Source organism: Triturus cristatus, chromosome 3_1 (genome assembly GCF_964204655.1).
Source record: "Triturus cristatus chromosome 3_1, aTriCri1.1, whole genome shotgun sequence".
Classification (NCBI taxonomy): Eukaryota; Metazoa; Chordata; class Amphibia; order Caudata; family Salamandridae; genus Triturus; species Triturus cristatus.
In genome coordinates this window covers 968,140,593-968,160,862 of record NC_140583.1, presented here as the reverse complement: position 1 = coordinate 968,160,862, position 20,270 = coordinate 968,140,593, and positions in this window count along the sequence as shown.

Here is a 20,270-nt window from a genome sequence, read left to right as displayed (position 1 = left end):
ATTTTAGTGACAAGGATTTAGAGAGTTTAAAGGTCTCAGGAAAACGATTACAGATTAAAGAATTGATTAACACCCTAAGGCGTTGGGGGAAGTGGATAGATGGGAAGGCAAATGGGCTAAAAAGAAGGATGTGACAGTACCTTTACCTCTATATCCTGTGAGGGAGGTAAAAAAGGAGAAGCAAACACAACGGTATATCCTACGAGAGAAGAACCAGGAGGAGGGTTTGTTAATTTTCCATGGTCAAGACAGGATATATCATCATTTGCAAATGATTTTCCAAAGGTTGACAGAAAAAGCTGTTGAGTGGTAGAAGTAAGTTGAAAGATTTGTTAAGGTTTCGAAGGTTTTGTGGAAAGATTTAGATGCTTTGTTTGACATTGTACTCCCGACCGATTTGTGGTTTGAATGTAGGATTGCTGCAGATTGGCGGAAAGAGGAGTATCCGAGAGATCCGAAGACAGGAGCATCATCAGATGAAGTCGTGAAAAAATATAATCAGGTTATTTCCTATTTTAAAGGGGAAATTAAGCCGCAAGTGACAGATTATGTAAAATAGATTGAACTACTCAGGAATTGAAGGAGTAAGTTCATGCATATTATGAAAGGCTTTTACAGGCCTTCAAACAGTATTGTGGGATTGAGTATGCCTCTCAGAAAGAAATGGGCCATTTCGTATATCGGTTTGTGTACGGTTTGAGTCCAGAAATAAGTGCTATGATTCAGCAGCATTTGATCTGTTGGCAGAGTAAGTCAATTGAAATATGGTGGAGATAACATTGATTTGCATTTCAAAAAGTTGAAAAAGAAATTGATGTTGGCCCAGATGAAAGCAGTAAATAAAGGAGGAAATATGAATGTGACTACAGATTTTTCAGAAATGTTTAAGGGAAATGGTCAAACTATGACGGGAATGAGTGGTGTGGTGATAAATTCTATGCCAAGTTTGATGCCACAAGGGAGAGGTCAAGGAAGTAATTTAGAGGAAATGAAGAAGACGTTTCTGTGTCATGGATGTGGCAAGTTCGGTCATTGGAAGCGCAAGTGTAAAAATATTTCGTCAAATACAGGAGGTGTACAGAGGATAGACCTAGGATTAAATGGAATGAGACAGTCACAAATGGGTAATGAAATAATGAATCAACAGAATCAGAATCAACAATTGTCTGTAGGAAAAGGACAGGGTCAGAGAATGCCTCAAGCTCCTATGCAGAATATGAATGGTCAAGTGCAAAGGCACAATTCGAAGGTGGGTTTCCATACAAGTGATCAGATGAATTCAAATGTGCAGGTGGCTTCACAATATTTGTTACAGATGGATGAGAGTGATTCAGATGCATCTCAATGATGGTGCCTGAGAGGGGAGGAGGAATGCGTGCTTGCCGCATCCTTAGAGATAGACTCGAGGGGTCCCTATGTGGATGGCAAGGTAGACAGAAAGTATATTTCGTTCCTTGTAGACACTGGTGCTACCCATTCCACTGTGAGAACTGTGGAAATTCCCAACCTACACCTCTTGGGAGAAAGTATCCAAGTTGTAGGAGTATCAAATAAATTGATCTCAACACCAGTGACCAAACCTGTGAAAGTACAGATTGGAAGTTTTAAGGATTTACACAAGTTTGTGGTGTGTGATACCAGTCCAGTTAACTTGCTAGGACGAGACTTGTTATATAAGATGAATTGTTCCATATACTGTACGCCAGAAGGAATAGAATTCCATACGAAAGATGAGGATGTGGTGTTCAAAATGGCCCGACAAGAGTTGGAAGTGAATAGTTTATATCCTTTACTAACAGCTAATGATTTGCCAGCTGAATTGAAGGGTGCAGTTCTGCCTGATGTATGGGATTTTTCAGGTAAAACTATTGGTTTGATAAGAGGAGTGGCTCCAATTCGAATTACTGTAGAACCAAATGCAGAATTCCAGCGAACTCCAGCATATGATTTGAGTTCTGAAACAGTTGCTGGAATAACCCCTCTGATTGAAACATTGATCGAAGAAGGTATTCTGAGAGAAATACTAAGGAGTCCATGTAATTCGCCTGTCATGGGCTTACGCTAACCCAATGGAAAATATAGAATAGTTCAGGACCTTCGAAAAATGTATCAGATTGTGATACCTTGCTGTCCAATAGTGCCAGACCCAGCAGTGATTCTATATCAGATTCCATGTGAGGCAGAGTGGTTCTCAGTGATTGACTTGTGTCAATCATTTTTCTTGATTCTCCTGCATCCGGATAGCCTATATTTGTTTGCATTCCAGTTTGGAGACCGTGTCTTGGCATGGTGCCAACTTCCACAAGGGCATACTGAAATTCCCTCAATCTTTAATCAGATTTTGAAGAGAAATTTGGAATGTTGGAAATGCCTAATCACTCTGTGCTGGTGCAGTACATTGATGATTTACTGGTTGCATCAGGAACCAAAGAATCTTGTGTTACTGATATGATTGCTCTACTGAACCATTTGGCAGAAAGTGGACATATGGTTTCACCAGCAAAATTACAATTTTGTCAGAAAGAAGTCCATTATTTGGGTCATCGCATTGAAAAAGGAGTCAGAAAGGTGTCTACAGATTGGATCAATGCCATATTGCAGATGAATCTGCTGAGTACACAAAAGGAAGTTCAAATGATTTTGGGAATGGTTGGATATTGCAGGCAGTGGATCCCAAGTTTTTCACTGATAGCCAAGCCCTTGCAGAGGTTGACACACAAAGACATGTCAGATCCTATACATATGGTAAGTCTGGGCGGTTAATTTGCTCCACTCGCAGAGTTAGCGGAGTTTGTGGAGTTTTCCGCACTCTACATTTCGCGGAGCTTGTGAAGTTCCGAAAAACTCCACTATGCATAGCGGAGCGGAGTTTTTTCCCTCGCTTACATTCGTCAATGTCAAGTTGGTGAGATTTTTCCTCGTTCGCGATCATCAACATCAATCTGGCAAGCGCCAGCATGGAAAATCAACCTTCCGGTGAGATTTCTCAATGCGGACGGTCAGATTTCTCATTGCGAGTGGTTGCATATGCCCGAAACTGCTCGCATTGAGAAAGCAGCAGCTCCAGTAAAAATCTACTCTTGCGGCAAAAAGGAAACAGCGCCCACTAGCACTGTGCAGGGTGCCGATCACGATGATTACACAGTGCAGACAAGCACGTGGCACTGAAAATCACTGTGAATGGCATTTATCTAATGCACTCTGCCGTTTGTGGAGCTCCGCGTAGTGCGGCAGAGTTTTTCTTGCACTTCGTGGAGTTCCTCCTAGCGGAACTCCTCGAACTCCCCCCAGGCTTAACATATGGATGAAGAATGCATGCGTTCTTTCCTTGAACTGCGATACAGTCTGTGTTGAGCTCCAGCAATGGGAATCCCCGACTTTAAAAAGAGTTTTACACTCTTTTGCAGTGAAAGAGATGGTTGTGCACTTTCGGTTCTGACGCAAATGCACGGAACAGCACACCGTCCTGTGGCATATTTTTCATCTACATTGGATCCTGTGGCTGCTGCTTTACCTGGATCTTTAAAAGCCCACAGCATCTGACAAGCAGTTGCTTAACAAAATATGAGCAGGTGATATTGGGTGCGGAAAACATGACTGTGACAAGGAGTACGAGTCTGAATCCAGCTACCTTGATGCCGCTCCTGAGATGTGAAGGCGTTGTAGAAGAAGCTGAACACGATTGCCTTAATGTGACTGATTTATGTACCAAACTGAGATCTGACATACTGGACACTCGGTTGCCAGAATCTGACCATGTTTTGTTTGTGGCTGGATTATGTTTGAGAGACTCTGGAGGTACCGTGCGAGCTGCATATTCGATCTGTATGGTGGTGGGTATTGTTGAAGCATCATGGTTGAAAATAGTTAATTCAGCACAAGTGGTGGAATTGATTGCAATTACTTGGGAATGTTGCATTATGGAGCAAATGCGAGTAACCATATTTACGGACAGTCAATATGGTTATGGGGTGGTGCATGATTTTGGGCAGTTGTAGTCTCAACATGGCTTCATGACCTCTTCGGGTTCACCTATACAAAACAGAGAGTATGTAAATAACCTACTGGTGGCTTTACAACTGCCAGCACAAATTGATGTGGTAAAATGTTCGGCTAATCAAGATTATGTGACAGTTGACAACAGATATGCTGACAAAACTGCACGATATTGTGCCCTAAATTCATATGGGTTTAATGGGGAATCCTTGAAAGAACAATCTGATGAATCTGAATGCAGACTAATGTTTTCAATTGTTGAAACATGGTGGGAGATTCGAGAATTGCAAGATTCAGTTACCCAGGCAAGGGAAGGGTGGATCTAAGCAGGATGTACACGCAGGCCCGAAGATGAAGTGTGGGTTTATACAAATGGAAGACCAGTGTTGCCAGATAGTCTGTTGCCACCAATGGCAAGAGTCTGCCATGGACAGATACAAAAAGGTAGGGATGCAATGATGCGACTTTTTAGACAGACATGGTACAATCCAAACTTCAGAGCCATTGCAGAGAGTTTGTGCCAGAGATGTATAACATGTCAGCAGCAAAATGCAGGAAGGAAAACTGTGGTTAGCATGGGTCAAATTGGAAGATCCAGAGGTCCTATAACACGCATGCAGATGGATTTTGTGAAGATGCCTCCTTGTAATGTATTACAATATGTCCTTGTGATTGTATGTCTGTTTTCACGTTCGGTTGAAGCATACCTTACATGACAAAATTACAGGCTAACCATTGCTAAACTTGTTACTTAGAAAGCTTATCCCACGTTTTGGATTTCCAGTCGTGTTGGAATAAGATAGAGGCACACTCTTCAATAATGAAATAAAAATTGAAGTGAATTGTGCTTATCGACCTGAGGCATCAGGCGTAGTTTAGCAAATGAATGGTACAATACCATCACAATTAGCAAAGTTATGTGCATCCACATCACTAAAACGGCATGATGCATTGCCTTTGGTATTGATTAGCTTGTGAATTATTCCAGATAAATGAACAGGACTGTCACCCCTTGAAATAATTATGGAGAGGGCTATGAAACAGCCTACAGTCCCAGCGAATCAGCCTGTGAACATATCTGATGATTTGGTGCTCAAATACTGTAAAGGATTGACTGATGTAGTGCGTTCTGTGTCTCACCATGTTTGAGAAGTCGCCACAACTGTCCAACAGGAGCAAATGTATGACTTGTGCTTGTCAAGAAACACGTGAGAAAATCCCATTTAGAACCTTGTTGGCGTGCGCCTTATCAAGTAATTCTTGTGACAACAACTGCGGTTAAATGTGGTGGTCTACCTAATTGGATACATGCAGCTCACACTCGTCGAGTCTCATGTCCACTTGAAGGTGCAGAGTCAGTTGCAGGTGAACCGGTGGTAACAGTGATACTGCCTGAACAGACTGAGCACAAAGCAGAGTGGGCGCCAGCTACTGGGTCTCGAAACCCTAGTGAAAGTGAAGGAAAGTTGACCCTTGTAGGTAACGAGGGTCAGACAGAAAGGGATTCAGCTAGGAGAAGCATTGACACAAGTGAAATTAACAGTGTGCCAGAAAAACAAGTGCAAAAAGGTGACCGATGTCCTAAAAAAACTGAATGATTGAAAAACAATCCACCTGTGAGAAACATCCCATCCACTATACTCTGAGTCTCCAGTCAGTCAGAACAAAGTGATACAGATGGAAAAGAAAATACATTGCACAGACCAAAAAGGGCACGAGTCCCAAATCAAAGATCCGCAGCACTTGAATGGATATATCTAGCTGCAGAAAACGATTGGGAGAAAGAGTTCATCATATTTTCTTCTAAAGACAACACTCTCTATAAGCCACCCTAAACGAACTGTGTGGGAAAGAAGGGTGCTGAAAAGAGAAGTTGGAAGAAAATACAGCTGTGACCGAACTCTGGCATAAGTGATTGATCGAAAAGGCAAAAACGATTGCTATCATAGTAATATAGAAAGACCAAATTTAAAATGGATTCCTCTGGTTCCAAGAATGGAAATCCGAAAAAGATTGCTTCACCTAGGCGAAAGTGTATAGGTGCTTGCTTTATGTGTATTATTGCCTTAATACTTGTCTTGTTGTTGATCATTCGAAAATGACTTCATTATGTTTATCCGTTAAACCTACTAATGTGTACGTAAGTACGACTACTGAATTAACAAGAGTCCCTGGAGAAGATATAGACATTAAAGAACTAACAAGTAGTGACTTATATCGAGATAATTCAATTAATGATTTTTTGTTAAATGTATTTACCAAACTAGTGTATGGATATGTTGACACAATGACTGCAAGAGATTGTTATGCGTGCCTGCAATTACCCATGTCTGTGTCTGAAGGGGTGACTTACCATCACCTACCTTTAACCTATGGTATCACTTGTAGTATTAGAGAAATGCTTATTATATTTTTGCCTAAATATTGGTATGGATGTTGTTACATGGGAATCTTCTTTCCAAAAATATATCATGTGAATAAGGATCATGGAATCAATGAAAAGAAGCTAACACATAACAAAAGGGTAATAAATGCTGCAGAGATTATTGGTGATACATTTGATGCAATAATACCCTCAGTGGGGGTAATATTGAACTTGCATAAAATTAGAAAACTGTCGACAACGGTTGATCGATTATCGACAGATACCGCTGGTGGTTTTTTAGTGATTGATACTGAAATGGTTGCTATTAGGTCTATGGTTTTGCAGAACCAACTTGCCTTAGATATATTATTGGCCAAGGAAGGCGGAGGCTGTCGCATGCTGAAAATTCAACAATGTTGCACTTATATTCCTGATAAAAGTAAAGATTTGCGGGGATATGTAAGTAACATAACTAACTTGAGCAATGACTTTTCAGAACTAAAAGCTGATGGTGCAAGGGAGAAAATTGGGAAAGGATTTTCCTCAGTGGGAAGATGGATTGCAGCATTGTGGAATAGCTTGGTTGGGAAAATACTAACACCATTATTAGCTATTGCAATTGGCGTACTAATATTAATACTGATTTAAAGACACTGAAAACGCAAAACAGAAACAAGAGAAAGTAGAGGTCGCAAGAGAAAAAGGACTGAAATAGAATTAGAAGATAAAAAAATACTTATAACGATGTTGTAAAACAAATGAAGACAAGTGCATGCTAAGGGTTATCAGATTATTATTAATTCGCCATCAGAGGGGTAACTGATGGAGTGTAAATATCTTAACATGATTTGTCTAAATCAATTGCTGCTCATGAAATAGTGTGTTACTAATCAACACTTAAGAAACATGACTAATAGTGTGATTCGTAAAACACATGAGAGTTTAATCTGCATTGTAAAAGCATGCAGAATGAGTGCAAACCAGTTTGAGATGAAGATTATTCGTGAGAGAGAGAAAATCTAATGATATTAATAAATTCACGGTAAATAATGTGCCATCAAAACCTACAATTGCCATAGTGTGTGACATAAGGATATAGTCTTGTTAACAAAATGAGTATGAAAATGCTCAGTTAATAGATAAATGGATTAACATAAATTGAAAATGAATAAAATTATTTCTGCTCACGTAGCAGCACTGTTATGAAAACCTGCAAATGTGAATGTTGAGAGAAATGTGCTTGCTTGTTTATAAATGATTTTGCAAATGAATTAATGTTTAATGGGATACAAAATGATGTTTGAATATTAATTTTTATGAACAGTATTAATTACAAATGAGACAGCTTATACCCTTTCAGTAAAAAATACTGTCTAATGTCTTAATAGATTTCCTTATAGGCCTTAACATACATTTTTTCATTCTTTCCTTTGAATAAGACTAGAATGTGCTCACATGGCTTCACTGCCAGTTGTGGGAACTTTCACAAAAGCGTCTTTACTCTTGTTTTGAATAAAGGACACTCTCTCTGGTAGTACAAAACTGTGTGGACTTTGTTGCAAGCTCAGAAGAGAGCGCTTGGGAACGAACACAATATGCTACACTTAAATTACCTAATTTCGAGGAGGAAATAAAATTGAACTTTTAGCAGAGTAATAGAAATTTGGCAATGGCATTACGTATAGTTTCTAGATCAATTTGGTAAAGTACCGATCACCCCATGAACACACCATACACTTTGACCAATGGAAATCGTGCAAACTTCATAAAGGATACTTTTTTGAGGAGGATCTATGCATAATTAGAAGTATAACTACCCTGTGGGAAAAGGACTGTGCCGGCTAGCTTTGAAATTTTCCTAAATGCCTGTCATGCTGTCGGAATGAACTCTGTTTTCCATGAACTGAACTTTCCTGATTCCTGTGCTTTACCAGTTGGTGAAGTCGAGCAAGCAAACATTTCGGCCGAAGGAAGGGTTAAATGACTCCGTACTCCTGACAATCTGCAACCAATTCTTGGATTGTATGATTCATAACTGTATTTTGAAAAATTGCAATTGCATTCTCTCTCTCTCTCTAATTTCTCACCAGGCATTTGAATTGAAATGTATTTGACTCTGAACTATGATGTGTTGTGAATGTATCTGTACTAAAATGATAATTTGAAATTAAATGATACTAAATGTATTTTTGTGCTTTGACCATTCAACCTGAAGATTTAGATAAAGATTTGCTTGTTATAATCAGAAATGTGTGCGTTATTCTTATTGTCTAGTCATTGAATATGTTATAGAGTTTATGCTTCTTAGGAAGGCACTTCTCTATTCCAGGTTGTAGGACTTGGCCCTTTTTGGAAAAAGTTCCCTAAACTTTTTAATTTCCCCCTAGACCTTTTTTCTGACATGGTGTTGCCAACTTAGAAGTTTTGGACACTTTGCCACTGCTAAACAGTGTCAAAGTGCCAGTGCTCCCTGTATAAAGTGTAATGGTAATTGGTTGTCTATGGTTGGTATAGTTGCCTTACTAGTAAAGTCCCTAGTAAAGTGCACTATGTGTGCCAGGGCTGGAAATGCAAATGCTACTAGTGGGCCTGCAGCACTAATTGTGCCACCCACACAAGTAGCCTTAAAAAGGGAATTCAGGCCTGCCATTGCAGTGCCTGTGCGCAGTTTGTTAAACTGCCATGTTTTTCTGACAAGTGCACCTACTTGCCAGACCTTACCCTTCCCTTTCTCTGCACATCAGACACCCCTATGGTAGGTCGAGGGTACCACCTGAGGCAGGGTGCAGTGCATGTGAAAGGTACAAGTACTAAGGTGTGTACCATGTCCTGACAGTGAAATACTCTCCATTTTGTTTTTCACTGTTGAAAGGCCATCTTGCTCATAGAATAGAATGGTAAGGATAGCCTATCTTCCCAAAGGCTTAAGATGGAGAGGTGAAGTTTAGTATGCCTGAACTCACAATGTAATAACACATCTTTTTATGAAGGTGGTTTTTGCATTGTATGTTTATAAGCCACTCTTTTAGAAGTGGCTGAGTTTTTGTGCTCTAACATTTCTGTGTGTCTCTGCTTGGTTGTGGATTGACTGTCTGGATTTGAAAGCGATAGGATCTGGGGAATGTCTTGACCCAGGGGAGGAGGTGAGACAGCAACAGGCTGACCTGAAACAATTGTCCCAACTCCTGGTGAGTGATTGAGAATCCAGACCCCCACTAATCAAAGGAAGAAGGTGTCACTGGCAGGGAGGCACCCAGAACTGGTTTGAACAGGGGTCAGTGCCCCCTGAACACAAAGAATTCAAAGCCATTGAGGGGTATAACTATGAAAGCTGAAGCCCCTGGACCTTGGAGAATGGTTTAATCAAGATTGAACAGGACTGGAGCTACTTCGTGGTCAAGAGGAACCTTTGCCAAGAAAGAAACAATTGAAGAGACTGAAGGAAATGACTGACCCTTGCTGTGTGTTCTGGGGCTGGCCTGCAGTTTGCTGTTTTAACAAAGGAAAAGCTAAAGGGACTTAGCTGTGTGCTTTGTTCCCCTGCTTGAAAGGACTTTGCTGTGCTGTGTCTTGAACTAACTTATCCCCAAGGGCCTGAGGTGAGCTGGCTCCCTGTTGCGGAAACTCAAGATAACAAACGTTTCCAGGAGAGTCTCAGCGGCGCTGTGTGAATGTGCTTGTTGCAGCCTGAGACCCTCGTAAGGTGTGCCCTGTGATCGTGGGCACCTGGAGTCCAAGCAAGGATCAGCGACACTGTGTGCATGTGCTTTTTGCAGCCTGAACCCTTTGTGAGGATTGTCCAGATATCGTGTGCACCGGAATCCAAGTGAGTCTCATCGACGCTGTGTGCGTGTGCTTTGTGCAGCGTGAGACCTTCGTGAGTATTGCCTTGTTATCGTGCATACCCTGAATCCAAGTGAGTCTCATCGATGCTGTGTCCGTGTGCTTTGTGCAGCATGAGACTTTTGTGAGGATTGCCTTGTAATCATGCACCCGGAGTCCAAGTGAGTCTCATCGACACTGTGTGCGTGTGCTTTGTGCAGCGTGAGACCTTTGTGAGTATTGCCTTGTTAAAATGCACCCGGAGTCAAAGTGAGCCTCAGCGACACTGCGCGCGTGATCTTCGTGCAGCCTGAGTCCTTCGTGTGGAGTGCCCAGTGATCGTGCACCCGAAGCTTAAGGAAGTCTCAGCGACGCTGTGTGCATGCGCCCTGTGGCAGCCTGAGATCTTCGTAGCAGTAGCGGCCCGGACCGGCAGCCTCGGAGGAGCTGAGCCGCCGGGGCCGGAGTGCGGAGCTGCACTTTTTGTTTCACCATACAAGTGTTGGGGGCAACTGTTGACAAAGGCTGACTGCGAGTCAGAAGGAGTGGCAGAGAGACTGCCTGAGGCACCGTGTGTATTACACATGATCTTATTTCTGCATAACGAAGTACCGGTTTGTCGTATTACACATTACATCATTCCTGCATAACGGAGTACCTGATTAGTGTATGACTCATGGCATTATTCTGCATAGCAAACTACCTGACTGTCGTATGACGCATTGCATTGTTTCTGCATAACAAACTACCTGATTATCCTACTACGCATTGCATTCTTCCTGCATAACAAACTACCTGATTGGTGTATTACGCATTGCCTTATTTCTGCATAACGACGTACCTGGTAGTTGTATTACGCATTGCATTATTCTTACATTGCAAAGTGACTGATTGCTGCGTTACACATTGCATTATTTTTGCATTGCAAAGTGCCTGATTGTTGTATACGCATTGCACTATTGTTACATTGCAAAAGTGTCTGATTCTAGCATAACAAACTGCATAACATGGTATTAGGAGTAAAGTGAAATGTTTAGAAGCACTCATTAATATCGCCAGAACTGACAAGGGCTGGCTGGCCTAACAACCGGCCAGGAGAAATAGTACACATACTCATATGATGGATTTATATTGTGTGGTCTTATCGTACATCTTTTTATATAAAAGTTATACTCGTTTGTATAAAACTTGTGTGGAGTCTATTTGTGGTGTCATCATTGGGTTGCTGTGAGCGTGGTTGCAAATACTTTACACATTTGTATTGAAGATAAGCCTGGCTGCTTGTGCCAAGCTACCAAGGGGGTGAGCAGGGGCTATCTCAGAAGGTGACTTTCCTCTCCCTGACGTGAAAACGCGAGTCCCTATTTGGCCAAAGGTACCTACCTCAGCCAACCAGGGATCCCGGGTCTAACACAGGTCCTCAGGAGAAGTGACCATTCGTCTCTGATTCCCTCAGTCTCTGTTAGCTTGATTAAATGATCCATTGGAGGACCTAAATGGTTTATGAATATATAGGCTTTGATATAGTAGAGTTTAAATGGGCCAAACTCTGTGATATCGAGGTTTTGTGGTAGCTCAGGAGAATGTGTCATGTCATCTTCGTAGTGTAGTTAGATTTTCACCCCCTACTTCCACTGCATCAATATAAAACTATAATGCACGGGATTCTGCAAACCCTGTATAAATGCGCATCTCAAAATTCTTTATAATTGGCCACGAGGGAGTGAGTGACATACTTAGAAAGTTCACAAATGCCGAGGCGTCTTGGTGCTAGGAGTGACGTTTTGCAATAGCCCAGGCTCAACCAAAGTTTATTCAGGGGGGAAAAGCCAGCTATTTTCCTAAAGAGAAGCCTGTTGGACTGTAGCATAATAGTAGTCAGTAACGTGTTCCACAATTTGTCTGCTCGCTGAGATAGGCTTTTGCCTCCCCATCTGGCTTTTTGAATCTTAAGAACCTGTACTAGCCCTATGTTGGCTTATCTAAGATTCCGCCGCGGGGAATACCAGAAAAATAGTTTCTGTATATTCATGGCTCCCCCACCATACAGCATCTTATGTACCAGACAGAGGGCTTTAAATTATGCACGCTGTTGGATTGGGAGCTAGTGAAGCTGTCTAATGCTAGCAGAAATGGAGTGATATCTGGGGATATAAAGTAGTACTTGTACTGCATCATTCCACAATGACTGCAGTTTGGCAGTCTAATACTTGTCAATTCCCAAAAATAATGCATTGACATAGTCAATTTTTGAGAGGATAAGAGCACCTATTACCGTTTTCCTGAGGCCCAATGGAATAAAAGGCAAGATTTCATGCAGAATTTTCAATAGAAAGAAGCAAGAGGAGGTCTGATGATTGATCTGCTTTGCAAGCCTTAATTGGTTGTCAAATATTATTCCAAGATTTCTTGCCTTAGTAGTGAAGCACTTATTCGCCGATTATAAAGAAAAGATGTCAGAGACAGTCGAGTTCCAACATCAGAATACCTGCTGCTAGGGCCAGCAGGCGAGTTCATGGATCATCTGTTTTTAATCAACGAAAATAAAACATTTCTTTTCTTTCTTATGCTATAATTTATAGTTTACAGTGACTAGCAAAAAGAACATGATTACTGTAAAAATTTATTCATAGGCAGAACTGGGTAGACAGGTTTTTTATAAGAAGAACCCCAAACACCTCCAGCACATACCTAGTCAAGGCTCATCTGTCGAGAGTGCAACACTCCCCGCAGATCATCACCAACCTGGAATGTTGACCAACATTCTATCCCAGTCCGATTCTCTGATACAGATACCATAATTATGTTTTGCATTCCTTAGATAATTATAAAAAAATTACAATATTTTTGCATGAATATGTACATTCTGAGTTACTGCAGCTTTTTATATTGACCTGTATTGAATTGTGTCTCATATATTTTTTTGCAAAAAATATCTAACAGATTTTGTATGTGTTTAATTTTGCACTAGATGAAAATCTAGGAATTGGAGTCCCAACTCACAGCAGATAATCTGGGAAATGTACAGTATAATTTATCCTTGAAGCAAAAGGAATACAAAGATGTTGCAATAGAGGCTACAAGGACTTGTCACAGCGCAACTCAGCACTGCCTCCATGAGGTGAGTGATAGAGCCAGGAGGCTTCTAGTTTGACTAGATAAACAGGAGGCGGAATCTCAATGGGTTCTCAAGATCTTAAATGATAAGGGCGAAAGTATTAAGGGCAGACAGGGCGTGGTCAACATATTCATGGACTACTATGCTCACCTGCATTCGCCGGCATTTACAGCCATAGCGAAAGAGTCACGCAAGCTGCTCTCTGATATTCAGATGCCTGATCTCTCACAGACAGGCAAGGCACACCTAGAAGAGGAACTAATGGAGAGTGAAAGCTATCCATGATCTGACAACGGGAAAAGCTGTGGGCCCGAGTGGCCTACCAATTGAACTTTACAAACTTTACAGCCACAACAATCGCCGCTTATCTCCTGTGGATGTACCTAGGGTACCACGATTCAGGTGAACTGCCCAAAGATGAAAGATTAGCTAACATAGTTGTTATCAATAACGAGGGTAAACCACTGGAAGAATATGCCTCTTTCAGATCCATTTTGTTGGTAAATCCAGAAGTAAGTATTCTGGCAAAGCTTTTAGCTACGTTTGGTAAGGGCGATTCGATCCTTGGTCCACCCAGACCAATCCAGCTTTGTGGTGGGAAGAAATACTGCACTTAATCTGCAACGGTTACATGGGGTCCTAGGCCTAGTGGCGAGAATCCGTGAAGGCGTGCTTCTGATGTCTCTTGACGCACAGATGGGCTTTGACACAGTGGAGTGGTCATTTATGTACACAGTTTTGGAGAAGCTGGGGTTTGGCCCACTTAATCTCCTGGATATGGCTCCCATATTATGACTCCCTCGCTCAAGTAACGGTGAATGGGGGCAAGTCTACACTGTTTCACCTTCAATAGGGTACAAGATAGGGCTGTCCGCTTTCACCCCTGATTTTCGCTCTACTCCTGGAGCCACTTGCGGCCTGGATTTGAATGGATCACTTGGTCAGAAGGCTACAATGGACCACAGACTTGGAGGATAGAATCTCCCTTTATGTGGACGATAACCTGCTCTATTGCTCTATAAAGCTGATCCATCCTTTACTCTTGACAGGATAATGAAGATATTACCAATTTTTCATCCAGACTCGGGCTACACAATTAAGTGGAATAAGTTGCTGATTTATATTTTCCATGGGCCCACACCGTGTCTGCAACACAAAACGATGATGGACGGAATGATGAACAATGTCACACATTAACCCCCAGTCACAGATCTGGGTTTAATTCATTGTTATTTTGCTCGCCACACCATTCTAGTTTGGTACCAGCCCTATGCAAATCAGCCTGGACCCTGTGCCCCATGGGAACAGTTGGCCGAACTGCCAGACCAGGTCCTCTCTGGACTGGAAAACAAGCATCCTGAGACCCGTTTCGGGGCATCATCCCTTGTCAGCCAGGCTAGCTTGAAACTGGTGGCGTAGCAAGCCCGGGACCCACGTCTGGGCATACCCTTCCCAGTTAGGGTGAAAATGCAACACAAAAAGATGATGGAGAGAATGTTGAACATTGTGACACACTCACCCCCATGTCTACCTGATGACTGTGCTGTTCGGTGGTCACAGGGGGTTTCTGCTATGTGGGGATCTTTGTCACCATTGATCCTGACATATTTCATTCACACAATCTTGAGCTACCAGTTACACACTTGCAAGGGGATGTTCAACACTGGAGGGCCCTACTGGGGAAAGCTGCCATGTTCAAAATGATGGCCCACCCCCACTTTCTGTATGCACGTCAAAACACACCTAATCCTACTTCCAAGTAACTGGCAGCACACTCCATAAACTTATTTGGGATAGGGTCCCCCGAATAGCGTTCCAGAAACTATAAAGGGGTGGTACAATGGGGTACAGCTCTCCCGGATTTACAATGGTATTACTCAGTGTCACAACTTATTGTCATCAACCACTGGGTTCCTCTCCAGAGGACGAACTGGTCTAACGGATGGCTCAGGGGTTATCCAAGAGCCAATTATGAGGGACCATGCACTATACCCCTCCCGAGCCCTACAGCCGTCATGATTTCCCTTTGGCACACAGTACTAAATGCTATGGGCTGGGGGCCAAGATCACGCAAGCCACTTTCCTGTGGACTTCCATGCAGTTGGATACCCTGGCTTTGCAGGGTGGTTTTGATAAGTGAGGACCTCATTGGCCTGTCCAGGGTGGGAGACTTGTAGAAACAGGAGAAAGTACTCACTTTGAAGAGTTGCAAAGAGAATACTGTTATAGCGCAAACATGATGGGCCTCACAAACTATTTATTTAATTTATTTCCCCCTTAATTAAACCTCAGCCACCATACCAAATCTATTAGGTCCTTTGATGGATCTTGTTCTGTTCTGAAAGGTTCCGGAATACTTAGGGGATTATAAATTATCATATGAGGACCTAGAATGAGGTAATTGTTATTCAACACTAAGTGTGTACTCCCAAGCCTATCTACGACTAGTTGGATTAACCACCAAAATAAATTGAATTTAGCCACAAACAAGATATGAGACAAAATCACCAGAGTATTTTATCTTAAATTTGTATTTCTATTTTGTTTCAAATAGTTAGCATATATCCTAAATTTAAAATTGATCAGATTTCATAAACATTTGTAAACTCTGCAAGATCCACATAGGTAGCTGAGGGAAATTTAGTCTAAGGAAAATGAATTAGTAGGAAATTCGGTTGTCTCTCATACCAACCTTATTTGGAAAGTTCAGTGAGTTCCAAAAGACCCGTTCTAGTTCATGAACAGAATCATTTGCAGCTGTCCACACTGCAGCGTCAATGCCACAGCTGCCCAGAAGCAAACCCTTTGCAGCTGAAAAGGTTCCACTACGTTAGCATACCAGCCGGGCAGCAAATCGCGGTATTTCATCATAGCTCACGCTGTTCATGAAAGTCCCAATCGTCAGTCTCTATAATGCAAGATGGGTTAATGGGGAGATGCCCTTTAGTTCAGAATTTAGGCAATTATACTCCATTGATTCCAGGTTTACACCCTTGACATCAGCAAATTTCTCAGACCATTCTGTCCTATTGGTTGCTCAAGATAGGATGAGATGATGCAGTAGGTAAAAGCACACAGATCCAGAAGAATTAAATAATCCATTACTCGCCATTTCCTTAGAGCCACTGTAGTTTAGATCCATTCGAATTCCTTTGCGGAGATTTGTTACATTCCATGAAAAACACAGATCTCAGGCAATAACTCGATTCCTCCACGTAGAGGAGTCAACTACTAAACTACTCCCACAAATGCTTTGATAAAGCAACTTTACATGCTAAAAAGCATATAACCAATTCACAAAAGTGAACTTTGAAAATGAAAACTATCAGGCAATGAGAGAGGTAATGATTTTGGGGTCCCCCCTAACCTAGGGGGAGGACAAAGCAGATGCCTTCAACTCAAAGAGCATATCATGCTGAACGATTCAGTGGTGGTCCCATCCTCTTAGGACCACCCCAAGCACAGTCATGGGCAAAAATCCAATCCCAGCCAAAGGCCCTGCAAAGCATTATGGGACGATATTATCAGTGGGCAGTGAATATTATAGTATCCAATATCAAAATATTCTACAAAGAGCTGCAGTTCAACTAGTCGTTAATAGGTGTCCCTTCAATGCTTTTGCATTTGACTCGTGAGGGACACCTAGTAAACTCTAGTGGAACTGCAGTTTGATGTAATAATTTCAAAGCTTTTGCATTTGACTCGTGAGGGACACCTTGTAACGACTAGTTGAACTGCAGCTCTTTGTAGAAATATTTCCATATTGGATACTACAATATTCACTGCCCACTGCTGATCTCGTCCCATAATGCTTTGCAGGGCCTTTGGTTGGGATTGTATTTTTGTGCTTGGGGTGGTCCTAAGAGGATGGGACCACCACCGAATCGTTCAGCAAGATGTGCTCTTTGTTTTCAAGGAATCTGCTTGGTTCTCTTCCTAGGTTAGGGAGGATCCCAAAATCATCACCTCTCTCACTGCTTGCTAAATTTTCTTTTACACTTTTGTGAAATGACTTTATGCATTTTAGCATGTAAAGACAGAGATACTTATTATATTACCAAAAGTATATGAGGTTTCTGTTTAATTGGGAATCAAACAGACCGAAGTTGTGGAATTCACTGCGTACTCCACCAATTACGCCCCCCCCTTATCAAAGAAGCGATTGAGTGTTAGAACACAAGTGGAAACTTTATGAAAGGTTCCTATAGGCCTCAGACTGTTCAGTTCATAAGTTCACGCTAGCAAAGGAAACAAACATTGATGGCTTCATGAAATACAGCTCATGCATGATGAAATTGTGCTAAAATATGAATTTCGCATTACATAGAATAATGCATTAATTTCTTCAACTAAGCATATTAATATCACTTCATTATACATTTTAATTAGTTAATGTGAATATAAGGTACCCCAAAAAAAAATTCAATTCATTATTGTTTCACATACAATTTTGTAAATCTCTTTTGCACCGTGCGATGTTATTACAGCATACAAGGTTTAAAGGCACATCAATGATAAACTTTACGAAAAACATTCATAACATAACCTTGTGTAGCATCTACTTTTTTTGTCAATGTCAGTGCTCACGTTCATGCATTCTAATATTATTGTCCATTTTCTACCAAATGAAGCATTTTATTCTGATATAGAAGTTTTCTGTGTTATCATTTATTTATCATGTTTGCCTAAGCATAAGCACACATGCCACCAAAATGTCAGCTTTTACATCTACTTATTAACTGTTATGTGTTATCAGAAAACCACTTCTAACATTCTGCATGCTTTTAAATTGCAGTATCTAAATCAGAACTTCACTGCATGTAGTTTTTGAAACTTGGAACCTAATTCACAGTTTGTCGTTTTTCAGGTAATATTGTGTCATAAATGTCCATGTAAATTGTCATAAATAGGTGGAAAGGTAATATCTTGGCTCTAGCAATACCAAATGGCACCCACTGAGACCTACTGCTATTTACAAATCCATCACGCCATATAAAAAGTATTGCCAAGGGTTGAAGATATACCTGAATCCTCACCACTTGAGGATAGGTTGTTAGATGACTATGTGCCCAGCAAAGCGATCTCACTTACATACAATAAATGTTGAATAGTTACCCTGACCCTTTGACCCACTTGCGGAGAGTTGGGACCGTGATTTAGGGAGCATTTAGGATGATTAGTGGCCTGAGGCGTTGGCCTCCCCCGGGAGATGGCTAATAGATCAGGATTTGGCCTGGTGCAGCTCAAAATTCTTCATAGGTGTTACTATGTTTGGATAACATTGGTCAAAATGGGTAAAACAGATATGGCACTGTGCCCCAAGAAATGCGGTCAGGCGGGAACTTTCATTCACATAATAGGGAGCTGCCCAGCACTCCAAAGATATTGGGAAGCTGCGATTGATTGTCTTAGTAGTGTCTGTGGAAGTGACATAGTACCATCAGCGTAATGGTGCCTCCTAAATATTTGGGACGTAACAGATCTCACTCACATGGACTGCCTTTGGCTCACACTGGGGTTGATGATGGCTAAATGTAATGTAGCATGACTGGCGGGAGCTGAGTTACCACTGCGCCTAAGCGATTGGAAGAGAGATATGGCCCGGTGTATGTAGGCGGAGAAAGTGATTTATAAGAGTAGGGGCTGTCTGAACAAATGGATTGTTTGCAAACATGCTCTCACTTTCTGAAAGAGCTACAAACCAAGGTTTTAAGTGGTTTGTGGAAAAGGAGATGCTGTGACCATGTATTATATGGGATAAAGTATCCCTTGTTGTTGGACTTGGCCCTTTTTGCAGGGTCATCCCTGAACATTTTGCCTTCCTCCTATATTTTTTCTGACGTGTTGTTTGCTGTTTTATGACTCTGGGCACTTTACCACTGCTGATCAGTGCTAAAGTGCACATGCTCTCCCTATTGTAAATTGATGTATGAATTAGTGATTCCATGATTGGTTGGTTTGGTTTACCTGTCAGACCCTAGTACAGTGCACCAGGAGTGCCCAGGGCTGGTAATCTAAATACTGCTGGTGGGCTTGCAGCACTGGTTGCGCCACCAACAGAAGCAGCCTGTAAAAGTGTGTCTAAGGCCTGCTGTTGCGGAGCCTGCGTGCAGTCTGGTCGCATCGAGCGGAAGCATCTCGCAACATCAGAGAAGAGTGTCGCCGCCAAAGCCGCTGTCATCGCATCACTGAAGAAGAGTGCCGCCGCTGCAGCTGACGCATCGAGTCGAGTCTCCTCACACCATCAGAGAAGTGAGCCGCATAAGGTAGATCTTCACGTGTTTATTTCTTTGCACCAACCATTCATCACATCAACATCGTTGCAACACTTTCGTTGCCCTGCGTGTCGCATCTAAAGGTACATTGATTTAAAGTGTCGCATTTAAGAACTAAAGAGACTTAAGCTAACTACTACCATTTTTAAGTAACAGTATTGTGGATTTTTGTCGTTTATGCTTGTGTGGTAAATCTATATAAAGAATACTTATTTTTGATATAAAACTTGTGTGGTGTCCATCTATAGTGTTGTCACTTGATTACTGTATGTGTTCACAAATGCTTTACACACTGCCTCTGAGATAAGCCTGTCTGCTCGTGCCAAGCTACCAAGGGGGTGAGCCAGGGTTATTTTAGGAGTGTACCCCCTTACCCTGACTAGAGGCAAGGGTCCCTATTTGGCACAAGTGCATACCTGTGCCAACTAGAGACCCCCAATTCTAACATTGGTGGTCAGCGGTGAGGATTCTGGACTTGCATTTGTGACTCATGTACAGTGATTGGTGAATACTACTAGGGAGTGCAGACCAAAACACAACCACAGACTTTTGGTAGATTGATTGTTTTTTCTGGGAATTTTCTTTTTGCAAAACACTGCCAAGTTTAACCACCATGGAGAAAACAGAATTCATAGCATCAGTTGATTATGATTGTGAAGATGAAAAACTGGGATGCTACAATGTAAGGCAGCTG